The following is a 15,903-nucleotide window of genomic DNA, read 5'->3' as shown; positions in this document are numbered from 1 at the left end:
TTTGTATGTATGTTTTTCTATTGCTGACTAATGCACACAACTTGCAGTCTGGCCATGCAGTGTTTAGCAAAATAATTTATAGTGTTTATAGTGTTTCTTTTGCTAAGCAGGGGTGGTGGCCAAGTGGTTAATGCACTTGGTTTCAGTTCAGAAGGTTCCGGGTTCAAATCCCACCCCTGCCACATTTCTCCATGTAATGTGGAGTTGCGTCAGGAAGGGCATCCGGCGTAAAACTTGTGCCAATTCAACATGCAGATCCACCTTGGATTTGCTGTGGCGACCCCAAGTGCAAACAAGGGAGCAGCCGAAGGGACTTACTATAGTGTTTCTTTTGCTATGAAATACGTTTTACACTTTTTGATTGTGTTAAATTGTTTTAACTGACTCCCCCGTAACTCGTTTCTGAGTACAAGTCATGAGTTGAATTTAAAAGCCTATTTCTAGAACCAGGTCCTTTCTTGACATGATTACATAGGATAAGCCTCTAACAATCTAATGGCATTCCCCAGTAATGTTTTATCTTGAACAGCTTAGTTCCACTTTGGAAAGAGATGTTTCTCCATTGTGCTACTTTTAACCAACTCCACACATATTTTGGGTGGGCAGGACAAGAAATCTGGGGGAGGTTCTGAGGAATGTATAAGAAATAATTAAAAACAGATTTGGTATGCTAAACTCCTCTAGTTTAGTTAATAGGATATACACCAAGAAAAACAGAGACGGGAATACTGATATATATATATATATATATATATATAATATTGGCATTTTAATTCTTGAGCTATTTAATTAAAGAGAAAACAGCAGGGTAACGTGATTCTTCATGTGCAAACTGTGAAAATATTGATTTTGTCACCATGCATGAGAATAAATGAGATAAATAGTATTGAACATGTTAAATACCATTCTACAGACTAATATACAGGATGCTTGCAAAGACAGCTATGGATGGTAAATCTGCAGCATGCATCTTAAACCATTTTGTTCTGGTCACAATTCTCATCTGGTTTGCATCAAAATGACACAAAAGCCATACTGCATATCTATTTGAAGGAAAAGAAAAATGGGGGGGGGGGAGCAATGCAATTGAAGACAAAAGAGTGCAAAGACCAGTTCACTATCGTGAACTGAGAGTTATCACGCTGTCCCCTGTATCCAGTAATCTAAGATATCACAGGCAGAAGCAGTTTCACATGTGAGACAGCCGTGATCTGTGTCAGGCAGTTTCCGTCCCCAGGCGAGAGGTCATGATGGTTGACTTCATCTCCCTCCCCTGGCTTCCAATCACTCAAACATAAATCAATACTGTTAATAACTCTTTGAACGATGTCTAAATGGGATAACTTTGCTTCAGGCTATATTAAAAGATATTCCCTTGTCAATCCATTCACTCAGCCGAAAGGGGGAAAAAAAATCTCAGAAATGTGTGGTACAGTGTGCATTTAGATATTTGTTGTGCTTTTTTAAAACTGTGCACAACAGTTATGTCTCAGATATGATTCAGTTTAAGTACTGGCAGAATACAATCACTGGGAGTATTTGAGGTTAAAAAAGCTATTATTCTCTCTCTTTTTTTCTTGACATCTCATTTTTAATAAAGTGCGTGAGCTATGGTAAAGCCTTAATATGCACTTGTACTATGAGATTTAGAGTTTACCGATCTTCACAGATGGCTGACCCTTATAAGATTGCCCTTCAAGGCAGAATTTCAATTTAGGTGTGATCACACACAAAATAAACAGACATCATACTGACGACGGTCTCCCTTGGCACCAGAAAAAAAAAAAAAAGAGATCGCGAGGTGAGAAATGATCACATTTGTGAAGGTCAAAGCCACCGACTGTGTGAGAGACATCCTGGATATCATTCAAATTATCCATTAATTAGCTTTCACTAACTGCGGTAATAACCTACATGCTTCGGACATCAGTTAAGTGTTTTAAAAGGTGTTTCTGTAGTCACGTGACCTCAAGCTCATCTTGCTTTCATTTTCTACATGGGTATGCATCACTGGGCGAACTGTATTTACTCTGATAGCGTTGCCACAATGGAATTATGTGAGCTTGTAAATAGAGTCAGCACTCAGCTGATCTCATTTTTTCATTATTGGGAGAAGGACTGTGAGAGAACTGTTTTGCTTTATGATCCATTCTAAAACCCATTGAAATGACTGCCATAAAATAATGCTATTACTACTATGTATACCTCAGTGATGCTCAGCGATGCAGGATGATCATCAGCACGATTTGTAGACTAACACCAGGGTAACTACAGCCCAACAAAGGCACACTGAGCCATGGGGGTTATGTGACAATCGGTTGTTATGTGACAATGTAATACATACGGTATGACAAGGGTGTGTGTAGGACGCTGTGGAGAATTCTGCTCAAGAAATATTGTCCAATGAGCACTTCTACTTACATTTTTCATAAAAATACTCATTACTGCACTTTCAATTTTCTGGTCTGCAGCTATGAAAATGAAGCATATAATGCAAAATACTCATGGTCTAGGTTGATATCACATCAGGCCAAGTCTGTGAGCAGGTCTGGTGCCATGTTTCATCCCATCTACCACGTGATGGAACCATCATGGTCTTGACTGGCAACCGCCCAGGTCAATGCACAGCAAAAATAAGTACTATGTCTCATGTAAGTCTCAATAGGTGTATCAGGATTGGCTGGTGAAGCAGACTGGACACAAATGCAGGACGTGGTACACAGTTCAGTGGAGTAAAAGCGTTTACTTGGTTCGTTAGCAGGGGTCGGTACACAGATAAGCAGTCCAAAAGAAGAAACAGTAACAAAATCATCAGGCTTAGACATGGCCGAGGTACACAGGCAGGTAATCAAAAAACATAATGAAGCAATCAAGGCAAGGCAAAAAAGACAAGGAACTGAGCTGGAAAGAGGCACAAGGCACATCGATCTGGCGAGGGACAAAGGCAAACAGTGAGGGTTATAAAGCACTCAGGTGATTAACTGCAAATCAAGAACAAGTGTGTGGAGAAGCTCCCAGAACCAGGGTGTGGCCAGACAGAGAGAAATGCCCACCACCAAGAGCCAAGAGAGAGAAAAGAAAGAACAGGGGAAGTGATGATCTAGTGGTTAATGCATTGGGCTTGAGACCAGAAGATCCTTGGTTCAAATCCCAGCCTGACTGGAAAATCACTAAGGGCCACACATGGTTCACACACAGGAGACTGGCGTTGTGTGTTCGCCGCTCCTCTTGTTTTTCTCCAGTTTTTCTCGTTTGTAACTTGGTTTTTAGTGCTTTTGAGTGTGATTTTTTATCTTTGGGTATGCACTTGACGTGGTTCTTGGTCCTTCAGTGTGCATTTTTAACCATTTTTAATTGTTTAGTGCCTTTTTTGCACTGCATGATGCCGCATGTCACTCCCTCGGCTAGCACGATGCTAAGCTACTCTGCAGCTGAGCTCTGGAGCCTGAACAACAACAATGTCCCTCGGGACATTCTCGCTATCAGAGAGCTTGCTTTGCGCCGCCGACATCGCTGCGTCCACAGAGGCTCCCGGAGAAAGTTTATATTCCATCAGACTGGGTCGTTTGTGCCGGTCATCTGGTCAGCTGAGCGCATCGGCGCTCGGCGCCCACATCATCGTAGCGCTGCAGCTTCTGGGAGTTATAGTCCTGATGTGACGACAGTGGTTTCTGACACTCTCTGGGCACTGGATGGAAAATGTGGAGTGGATTTTAAGCTACTCAGGCCTATTCAAAGATGTCAGTCTGTCAAACCGACAGAAGTCTTCAGTTTGGGTCTCATTAACATCAGATCACTGTCCTCAAAATCCCTGTTGATCAACGATCTAATTATGGATCATCACTTGGACATGATTGGGTTATGTGAAACCTGGCTCAAACCCACAGCTGTTCTTCCTCTGAATGAGGCCTGCCCACCAGGGTACACATTTGGTCGCATGTCTCGGGGTGCAAAGCAAGGCAGGGGTGTTGCTTTCATTTATAAATCCAGGTTTACCTTATTGACTGTTGGGGGTCATAAATATAATTCGTTTGAGCATCTGACTCTCCACTCTGCTCATGATGCTACATATTGTCAGGGTCAGAAGTATGGAAATCAGTCATGTTATTTTGTCACTGTTTATAGGCCTCCTGGCCCATATTCTGAATTCTTAGATGAATTTGGTGCGTTCATCTCTAGCCTGTCAGCTAGTGCGGACAACATTTTGATTATTGGTGACTTTAACATTCATATAAATAAGCCCTCTGATCCCCTTTGCAAGTCATTCATGGAACTTGTGGATGCGTTGGGATTCCAGCAATGCATTCAGGATTCAACGCACATTAGTGGAAATACCCTTGATTTGGTTCTCACACATGGCCTTGCTATCACGAACATTGACATTTTGCCTCTTGCTTCGGTGGTCTCTGACCACTCATTTATTAGGTGTGCATTTATGTTGCTGCGTTTAGTGGACCGAAAGCCTTGTCTGTCTCTGCGGCGACGCATTAATCCCTCAACTATGACTGAACTCGAAGCCAGACTGCCTGAAATTTTGGCCTCAGGTTTGGAGAATGTTCAGTCAGTGGATAGTCTTGCGGATGACTTGAATTCAGCGCTCAAGGCTACACTGAATAAGCTTGCGCCTCATTCATTTTGTCATTTTGTTCTAAAATCCTGGAAAAAGTGGTTTCGCGACAGCTCATGGACTACCTCACTGAGAATAATCTTTTTGAGCCACTGCAGTGTGCTTTTAGAAAATATCACTCCACAGAGACAGCACTTACTAAAGTAGTGAATGACCTTTTGCGAGCAATGGACTCAGATACCACTACAGTCTTGGTGCTATTGGATCTTAGTGCTGCGTTTGATACTGTGGATCATCATATTTTACTCAATAGGCTGGAGAATCACTTTGGGATTACTGGAACTGCTCTTGCATGGTTGACTTCATACCTGTCCAGTCATTCTTACTGTGTATTGTGTAATGGCACCTCCTCTGATCGCAGGGACATGACGTTTGGGGTTCCGCAGGGATCAGTTTTAGTCACCCTACTTTTTTCCCTTTATGTAGCACCCCTTGGGAATATACTGTGGCACTGTGGGATTCCCTTTCATTGCTATGCTGATGACACTCAATTGTACATGCCAATAACTGCTGGTAATCTCATTCACATAAAATCTTTGGAAGATTGCCTTGTATCAGTAAGAAGTTGGATGTCTAGTAACTTCCTACTTTTAAATTCTGATAAGACTGAAGTTATGGTTCTTGGTCCAGCGAGGTATTGGCATCAATTTGATCAGCTAGCACTTAGCTTAGGTTTGTGTGTTATACATCATATGGATAAAGTAAGGAACCTTGGAGTAATTTTTGATCCTACGTTGTCCTTTGATCTCCACATTAGAGACATTACGAGGACTGCTTTCTTCCATTTGCGAAATATAGCGAAGATTCGTCCCATCCTGTCTATGGCTGATGCTGAGACTTTGATTCATGCATTTGTCTCTTCTAGATTGGACTATTGTAATGCTCTATTTTCTGGCTTACCGCAGTCCAGGATTAGGGGTCTTCAACTGGTTCAAAATGCTGCTGCCAGACTTTTGACACAAAGCAGAAAATTTGACCACATTATGCCCGTTTTGGTGTCCCTGCACTGGCTTCCAGCTGTTGCAAGATCGGATTTTAAAGTACTGTTATTAGTTTATAAAATTGTTCATGGACTTGCACCTCCCTATCTGGCTGACCTGGTAAGCCCCGATGTACCGGCTCGGGCCCTGCGTTCTCAGGGTGCAGGACTTCTGTGTGTTCCCAGGGTGAATAAAAAGTCTGCCGGTCACAGAGCTTTCTCCTACTGTGCTCCAGCTCTGTGGAATGATCTCCCGGCACACATTCGGCAGTCTGATGCTGTGGAAACTTTTAAGTCACGTTTAAAGACTCATTTGTTTTCCCTATTTTATCATTAGTGTTATGATGTGTTTTTATTCTTGTATTCTTTTATGGTCATCTTTTTATTGTGTTTTAAATTTTTAATTCAGTTTTTTGTTGTTGTTGTTTTATGTTGTGTGAAGCGCCTTGAGATGAGTTCGTCGTGAATTGGCGCTATATTTTAATTTGAATTTGGCCCTTGGGCAAAGTCTTTAATCCCCTATTGCTCCTGGTGTGTAGTGAGTGCCATGTATGGCAGCACCCTCACATCAGGATGAATGTGAGGCATTACTTGTAAAGCACTTTGAGCATCTGATGCAGATGGAAAAGCGCTATATAAATGCAGTCCATTTACTATTTACAGGACAGAGAAAACCTCAGTAGAAAGACAGAGCAAGAGAAAAACAGATCACAAAGACAAACCAAACCAGACAGTAAAACAGAACACAACCTAAATGGATCCAAAACCTGACAAGGGTGACTCTTCGTTTGACAGTAAGACATTCCAGCTGTACCTATAGATTCCTCAAAGAGACATTATCGAAACATTCAGTCATCACCACAAATGAATGTTTACCGCCCAGATGTCACAATCTACAGTATACACCCAGAGCCTACATGTTGGCTCTGGGGGTAGGTAAGGTTAGACATTCCCCTTGTGAAATGTCTTGGGGTAACTTTTGTTCTGATTTGACTCTACATAAATAAACTGAATTGAACTGAATTAAATTAACCATGAGAAGTATCTAGACCATCTTTCACCTCCAAAGTTATCAGCACTGCCAGCAACCTCATGACTCCATAAGGTCTTCCCAGGCATTTCTTGATAACAAAAGCAGAGGTCTCACATGCATGATTGTCACTGCCGAGATAAGTGAATCTGTCCTGTGTTGGATTCTTTCAAGCAGATACCCTTCTGATGGCTGAGTTCAGGAAGGCATTGGAACTCTACATCTTGGTCTTGATTGAGGACAACTGCAACCCCAGACACTTCAGCTCTTCATTCAGCTTCTCAAGTGCTGCAATCAAGGCATTCTTTGGTTCCACAAAGATCACAACATTGTTCACAAAGACAAGGTCACAAAATGATTCTTCACTGAAGGAACTCAATTGCTGAACTCTATGACCTTACCAAAGACACAGTCCATGCAAACATCAAACAGATTAGGATCCAGAACACATGCTTGAGGAACACCAGAATTCACTGGGAAGAAGTCAAATACTGCCACCTTCAATAGTTGAATTGTAATTGTCAATATTTTGAGTTGGTTATGATGGGATTGCTAAAATTCTTGGGTGGCTTCAGCTCTATCAATATGCACCCGAGAACCATGTGTGCCATCACTATTGTGAAGTCATGAAGCCAACGTAACAGGGAGACAAAACTTTGTCTACCAATTTCGCTTTTGAAAACTACATTCCACTATCTTCAACATGAAATTTTTTGCTTTCATGATGCCAAATCAAATTTCAGTGAATGGATATGAATTCTAGAAGCAGTACCTATGCATCAAAATAAGCAAAATGAGCAGATTTGTTAGAAAGTCAGTTTGTAGACAGGCCCTGACAACATGATCATCAATGATGAAAGGAGCAGGTAATCTGTTTGCTTCAGTTTTTCTGTTCAGGAGGCTTTTATTTCCCCATTTAAGCCTATTATGTTTTGCTGTAAAACTGAGCAATGGTGAAACTATGGTAACAAATAATCTGTTTTGCTTCAATGAAAAGTATGTATCATGGTGGGAGACAAAGCCACGGATAAACACTGAGGGAACCCTGAACAATGGGCCCTGAGCAGGCGTGTGTCCAAAACTATGCTGCTCTTTTTGCTCACTGCAATCCATGCCTGTCCTCGTGTGGCTCTGAAAAATTCTATTTTATTTAGGGGGAGGGAAACCCTACAGTGGCTGGGATACCGTAATGTGGAACACAATGCTGTCTATTCAAAGCCAGTTTAAACTATTATTGGACAATTACACTCTGATTCTTCACCGTAGCATAATGGAAGTGCTTATGTGCTGCACCACTCACACTGTATTACATTTTTCAAAGGAAAATAAAGCTATAACATTTATGCATAGTGTGTGCAGAAGTCAAATGCACCCTCGTGCATGGGTTTTCATGTTTTTCTACCCACCCACCCCCCCACCCTTACCTTGGATGTCAGTAAAAGCAACTAATTCCAAATTTGCAAATGTTAATTTTCAATAAAAACTCATTAATATATTCAAAGAAATTGAAGAATTTTGTCTTATTTTAAGAAAGCTGCGTAATAAAGTCTTTTTTTCAGATTAATACAAATCTTATTGCTGTGTTTAACGTTGGTTGTTCAAGATCACCACAACAGATCCATTACATAAGGATTTGGCACCCTTTCTGACATAACTCCAGTTCTACATGGAGAAACCTGCTCACAGCTGCAGGTGTTTTCTACCAGTTTTCCATCAGAAAAAAAGGAAGGAAGAAAGGCCTTCACTGGCATGGCATAAAAATACAGCCAATGAAATTACAGTTAAGCGGCTCACACCGAAGGCATGTGTGTGACATGTTAGTGGCAACCACTGGCATCCTACACTCGCTTACATGCGGTGCCGATACCAATGTGCATGTGGCCATTGCACGTGTGAAGCTTTAACATAGTGTGTAAAACTGGGAGTACTTCCAGTGGCCGTCATCTACTCCTACCGAGGAATGGGCTTTGATTTTTCCAATTTTATCATGGATTTTGTAGTTTCTGAACAACCTGGTGCTTTTCAGCTTCTCACACAGATGGTGTGGTGTGTGGGATGAGTGGTGAGTGGTAAAGTGTTTTGAACATGAACCAAACACGCGCTACAACCTGGCGAGTGTTGGCAACCATGTGGCATTATGTGACATGTTTGTGGCGGATAGTGGCCACTTGGGTGGTGAGGGCTACATGTGACTTTAAGCACCACAAACACTGTCTGTGTGGGAGTAGAGTGACTTAATTGAGAGAGTGGCGTCAACTCAGAACATGGCGCCATTTTGGTTCCAATTGCGCTGAACTACTGAATGAACCTTTTATGTTTTCAACGACTTTTAAATCATTTAACCACATACAGCAACACATCCAGTTACAGGTGCTATCAAAATAAATATAAAAATAGTTAAGCTATCAAATTTACATAAATTTACAATTCATGATGATTTATTTAATTAATTTAAAGTCTGATTTATGCTGCTGCACAGCTATAATTCCGTGTCATGCAATGACGTGCGTGACTGTTTTAAAGTTCTACGCCCCTGGATTATGCTTTATTCTGGACTAATTTGACTCTCAACAAGCTTTTCTTTCTACAGTCATCACTTCCAAATCAAAGGTAAGCTGTACAATTTCATATTTTACTGACATTGTGCTGTAAATGTGCAGAATTTTCTGATCCATTTGTAATCAGCGTGCACACTGCAAAAACTACTATAATATGATGGCAGATGAAGCAATGAAAGCAGAAAAGTGTCAAATCACAGCCCTGTGTGTCTGATTTAACAGGTGCACATCAGACTGCAGGTCCGAGTCTGAGCACGGTGTGAAAAAAAAAAAAAACAGTCTGGCTTTTAACCAAGGAAATGACTCCGGTCTCACTTTCCTCAAGTCGGCGAGTGTTAGAGCGCTAAACTTTAATTTGTACCTCTGTTACTGTGCACGTCCAGACCGCTCTGGGTTTTTAATGGAAATACATTACGATCAGACGGGACATTTTATCCAATGTGAGCAAAAAATCCTTTATAAAAATTCTGTTATATACAGTGTTTATTACATGGAAAATAATACAAAAACATTTTGTCCAGTTACTGCAAATACCTGGTTTATATCAATCAATCAATCAATCAATTTTTTTATACAGCGCCAAATCACAACAAACAGTTGCCGCAAGGCGCTTTATATTGTAAGGCAAGGCCATACAATAATTATGTAAAACCCCAACGGTCAAAACGACCCCCTGTGAGCAAGCACTTGGCTACAGTGGGAAGGAAAAATTCCCTTTTAACAGGAAGAAACCTCCAGCAGAACCAGGCTCAGGGAGGGGCAGTCTTCTGCTGGGACTGGTTGGGGCTGAGGGAGAGAACCAGGAAAAAGACATGCTGTGGAGGGGAGCAGAGATCGATCACTAATGATTAAATGCAGAGTGGTGCATACAGAGCAAAAAGAGAAAGAAACAGTGCATCATGGGAACCCCCCAGCAGTCTACGTCTATAGCAGCATAACTAAGGGATGGTTCAGGGTCACCTGATCCAGCCCTAACTATAAGCTTTAGCAAAAAGGAAAGTTTTAAGCCTAATCTTAAAAGTAGAGAGGGTGTCTGTCTCCCTGATCTGAATTGGGAGCTGGTTCCACAGGAGAGGAGCCTGAAAGCTGAAGGCTCTGCCTCCCATTCTACTCTTACAAACCCTAGGAACTACAAGTAAGCCTGCAGTCTGAGAGCGAAGCGCTCTATTGGGGTAATATGGTACTACGAGGTCCCTAAGATAAGATGGGACCTGATTATTCAAAACCTTATAAGTAAGAAGAAGAATTTTAAATTCTATTCTAGAATTAACAGGAAGCCAATGAAGAGAGGCCAATATGGGTGAGATATGCTCTCTCCTTCTAGTCCCCGTCAGTACTCTAGCTGCAGCATTTTGAATTAACTGAAGGCTTTTTAGGGAACTTTTAGGACAACCTGATAATAATGAATTACAATAGTCCAGCCTAGAGGAAATAAATGCATGAATTAGTTTTTCAGCATCACTCTGAGACAAGACCTTTCTGATTTTAGAGATATTGCGTAAATGCAAAAAAGCAGTCCTACATATTTGTTTAATATGCACTTTGAATGACATATCCTGATCAAAAATGACTCCAAGATTTCTCACAGTATTACTAGAGGTCAGGGTAATGCCATCCAGAGTAAGGATCTGGTTAGACACCATGTTTCTAAGATTTGTGGGGCCAAGTACAATAACTTCAGTTTTATCTGAGTTTAAAAGCAGGAAATTAGAGGTCATCCATGTCTTTATGTCTGTAAGACAATCCTGCAGTTTAGCTAATTGGTGTGTGTCCTCTGGCTTCATGGATAGATAAAGCTGGGTATCATCTGCGTAACAATGAAAATTTAAGCAATACCGTCTAATAATACTGCCTAAGGGAAGCATGTATAAAGTGAATAAAATTGGTCCTAGCACAGAACCTTGTGGAACTCCATAATTAACTTTAGTCTGTGAAGAAGATTCCCCATTTATATGATGATGGTTTAGGTGAGTTTTACTGTACATTGGGGCTGAACAATAAATTTACCTCTCAAAACTTTGAGGATGATGTCAGCTTCCATTCCACATGGCTGACTTTATTTTCACAAATGTTTCTTCTGTTCGGATCTGAAGGGAATCTGTACATCTTGAAGCCCTTGTTGTGTCTATTTGTGCCTTCAAATGCACAGCAACCCAGCATTTTCAGCAAATAAATAAATAAAATAGCTGGATTTCCATGCAGACAGATTAACAGCGAATGCTATTTTGAACCTAAGATGGCACCAGGAGTCACGTGACCATTTTTTTTTCCGACTCGGCATGTCACCACTCTCTCAATTAAGGCACTCTATGTGGGAGGGGCTTTAGACACAATGCAACCATTAGCAGCAGCAGACAGCCACAGTCTGACACCTGGGGACCTACTTTAGGTCTCAACATGCTGCCTTGGCCAAGGCAGAGAAAGGAAACCAGAATGCCTGGAGTAAACCCATGCAGACATGGGAAGAACATGCAAACTCTACATGGAAAGAAACTGGGCATTGGTGCAATCCAACCCCAGACCTTCTTGCTGTAAGGTAGGAGCACTAACTACTGACGGATTGTGCTGTCCAAGTGCACAAAGGGGAGCAGCACCCACATGCTTCTTCAGTGATATATCCGCTGATGTATTTTCTACAGAAAATCTATTTGACTCATTGACAGATGTATGAATCCCAAATAATCCACGAGGTGTTGAATTTCATAAGCCTGCCCTGTATACACCTGCAGATATGAGCCACCTCCAGTCACCGTGGCCAGTGTGGAAGCTTGCAAAATAAGCAACTGTGTTTTCCAAATACCCTTAACTGGATTTGAGAGTTTGGCATGGCCCTTGTCCAAAAGCAAAAAAAGGGGAAAAAAAAATAGAAAAACGGATAAAAAAAAGTGGCTCGAGCACATCTATCAATTTGCAACCAGACTTAAAAGTGTCAACACAAGCCATAAGAAACATTCTGCTTATCCTACACCAATGCACCCCTTCATGTGATGTAATTTCATTCTCTACAAGATTTTCTTTTTGCCCCTCTTCTTGTGTCACTATTGCACAGAGGGGAACAGAGAGAGAAAGCCATTTCCAACAGTGACAGAAAACTGCCCACTCTTCCCCCATAAAATTAGAAAAGCTGTTGGTGATTCTTTTTTTTTTATCTTTCAGATTTCCTGGGTTTTATGGTTAAATACGAAAGCACTGGAGGCTGGTCATGCTTTAAGCTACTAGAAAAAGTTAAGCTTCAGCGTTGGGCAGCAGAGATATGGGCTATAAGCTGACAAGTAATTAAACTGGCATATCTGTAACAACTGTCATCTCTTATTTCTCCACAGCCTGGACGTAAACCAAAGGCAAGGCAGCCGAAAAGGATGGAGTAAGGAAAAAAAAAAGCATTGGGGGGACAGTGAAGACAGACTTTACATTGCTGGGCAACTGCAGGGTATATCTCCTGCTGAACAGTTTAGCAGACTTTAGCATTTAGAGGATTGTGAGGAAGATCAAAAGGGTCAGGGATCCTTTTACCAATTAACAGCAGGGAGAAGGACATCAAATAAGGTGTAAACTTCAGCTCTGCACTTTTCAGTGAGCCAACCATGAAATGCATTCTAATGCTCTTTTTGAGTTTAAAGGTAGCTTTTGAAGCAATAGTGATGTCACCACGGCTGTCCCAAAGATGAACCTAATCGCCCCCCCAGAATGGCGTGGAGCTGTCGCGCCCACTGTGCAGGTGTCAAAAGGAGTGTCAAGTCAGTTGTTGACAACGGTGAGAAAATATGTGTATAATCTGAGCATAATCAATGAGCTTGCAGTGACAGAGGTTTGATAAAGTTATTGATAAATCTGATACCTTAGTAAATTAGTGATTTGTTGAGGGATTTGTTGGAATGAATTGAAATATTTGCATAGCACAGCAGAGCTTATTGGATTCTCATTTTGCACAGGAGAGCAGCTGGTGGAAGATGGTCATCCTTGCTGAGAAAAAAAAAAGATGTTCTAGGTGCCCACCTGCCTCAGGTTTGGACCTGGATGCCGCCATTCAGTGGATGGCCCCTCAGCACCACACCAGCTGTCACCCTTCAAAGACATGACCCTTGATCCTCTCGTGAGATGAGGCTCCAAATGGCTTTCCCTCGCCCCGTTCATAACGCATGCCACCCTCCGATGGAAGGCAGAACTTCTCCAAAGGATTGGGAAACCAACAAGATTTTTTTTGGTGCTGACAGTTATACGAGGTCTATTAGAAAAGTATCCGACCTTATTATTTTTTTCAAAAACCATATGGATTTGAATCATGTGTGATTACATCAGACATGCTTGAACCCTCGTGGGCATGCGAGAGTTTTTTCACGCCTGTCGGTTACGTCATTCGCCTGTGGGCAGTCTTTGAGTGAGGACCCACCCTCGCCCACCCTCTCGTTGATTTTTTCATTGTTTAGGAATGGCTCAGAGACTGCTGCTTTGTTTGATCAAAATTTTTAAAAAACTGTAAGGCACAACTGAGGACACCATTTGATAAATTCAGCTAGTTTTTGGTAAAAATGTTAACGGCTGATGAGAGATTTTGGTCTGGTAGTGTCGCCGTAAGGACGGCCCACGGTGCCTGATGGTGATCTGCGCTTCGAGGCGGCAGTGTCTCGCCGTTTCAAGTTGAAAACTTCCACATTTCAGGCTCTGTTGACCCAGGAAGTCGTCAGAGAACAGAGAACTTTCAGAAGAAGTCGGCATGAGGTGTTTATTCGGACATTCCATTGTTAACGGACATTTTGTAATGAAAGAACGTGCGGGCAGAGTCGCATGTCGGGCCGGACCCGACCGCGGGGGGTCGCGACAGGAAAAACACCTCCGTTGGAAACCTTAACTGGCAAGTTGGAACATGCCCAAGCTGTTAAACAATTTCTCAGTTACTCACTTGTTGAAAGCCATCAAAAGCCGCCTGAATTTTATAAATGGTTTTCAACACGGAGGTGTTTTTCCTGTCGCGGCGCACACAGATTCGCCAAGTCATCACAGAAACGACTCGGCGAATTTGCGCGCACATCTTTCATTACAAAATGTCCTTAAACAGTGGAATGTCCGCATAAAGTCCTCATGCCGGCCTCTTCTGAATCTTCTCTGTTCTCTCACGACGTCCTGGGTGAATTAAGCCTTAAATTAGGATGTTTTCAGGTCTAAACAGGCCGACGATGGCGCCTGGAAGCGCTGCGCGACGTCCCGCTCCGTGGGAAGTACTTACACCGACAGAAACACCCCATAATCTCTCATCAGCCGTTAAACTTTTCACCGAAAACCAGCTTAATTTCTCGAATAGTGTCCACTCAGATATTCCTCACAGGTCCAGAAAAAATTTTGATAAAGCAAAGCGCGTCGTCTCGAGCAGCGTGTGAAACAAAGGAATTCAGCCGAGAGGGCGGGACCACATCTCACTCAAGGCCTGCCCACAGGGAAATGACGTCACCGACACGCGTGAAAAAACTCACGCATGTGCACGAGGGTTCAAGCATGATTGGTGTAATCGCACGTCATTCAAATCCATATAGTTAAAAAAAATAAATAAAAAGGTAGGTTACTTTTCTGATAGACCTCGTAAAGTGTTTTAAGGTTGAAGGGTCAATGTTGCCACCCATTCCCAAGAAAAGATTCATATGTAGGCTGGAGGACCATGCTCAGGATCTGTATACATAAATTACAGCGCAAACAGAGGTGTTTGGTGATGCTATTACTTTTTCAGGACAACAAAGGTCCATGTCTTTAGGGTCTCTGTCATACTGTTAGTTCAATTTTTTAGATGGTAACCAGTGACCAAACCTGATGACTGGAAGTCTCATCATGATGCTTGGATACTGCTGGAATGACTCTGACATCAGCACATTCCCAGTGCAACCCGATCTCACGCCAAGTTTGTGATGGCATCATGAAAAGTGATTTAATCTTGTCAGTTCATGATGTAAATGTGATGCGTTTTGTGATAGTATCACACAAAAAAGTGTGAGACTGGGCTGCTAAATGTCAGCAATCAAGACCAAAAATGAGTGGATCCCATTATTGGCCTTTAAATTTTTTTTTCCAATTTATTTTCATTTATATAGCACCAAATCATAACAGAATTGGCTCAAAGTGCATCACACAGGTAAGGTCTAACCTTACCAACCCCCAGAGCAACAGTGATAAGGAAAAACTTTAATGGGTGTACTTTGATCCAGATTCAAATAATAATCCAGATCTGGTGGACAAAAGTGGATTGTTGTGGACTAATGTTTGGAATTATGTTTGGATCTTATTTTAAATTTAAAGCCCCGGTCACATGGCACTTATGAAGGACAACGGAGGCCAAATAAAACAAAACAAAAAACAAAACACTGCTTGGAACTCTGACGAGGGTGTTCGCATCTCCTCTACTCTCCCTTATCTCTGTTCTCTGCCTTTAATCTTCAAGTCCCTACTTCACCAGACTGTGAATTCTTCAAATTACATTGGATTCTGGATCTATTGGACTACTATTGGATTAACCATGGAATTGTTCAGCTGGTCTCTGAACACTATTGACATCACTTTTTCTACAAGAAGGTCAGGACCGAGGGATCCTACCTGCCCAGATGGAACATATCCTGCAGGCTATGTCCTCGACTCCTGGGGGTCTTGGCGTGTTGCATGCTTGGCACCTTTCTCCATTGAGGACGTCGAGGATTTATTCATTTTTGGTCTCATGGGAGCAGGGCTG

The sequence above is a fragment of the Thalassophryne amazonica genome, chromosome 7, assembly GCF_902500255.1.
Source record: "Thalassophryne amazonica chromosome 7, fThaAma1.1, whole genome shotgun sequence".
Lineage (NCBI taxonomy): Eukaryota > Metazoa > Chordata > Actinopteri > Batrachoidiformes > Batrachoididae > Thalassophryne > Thalassophryne amazonica.
This window is presented reverse-complemented; position numbering follows the sequence as displayed.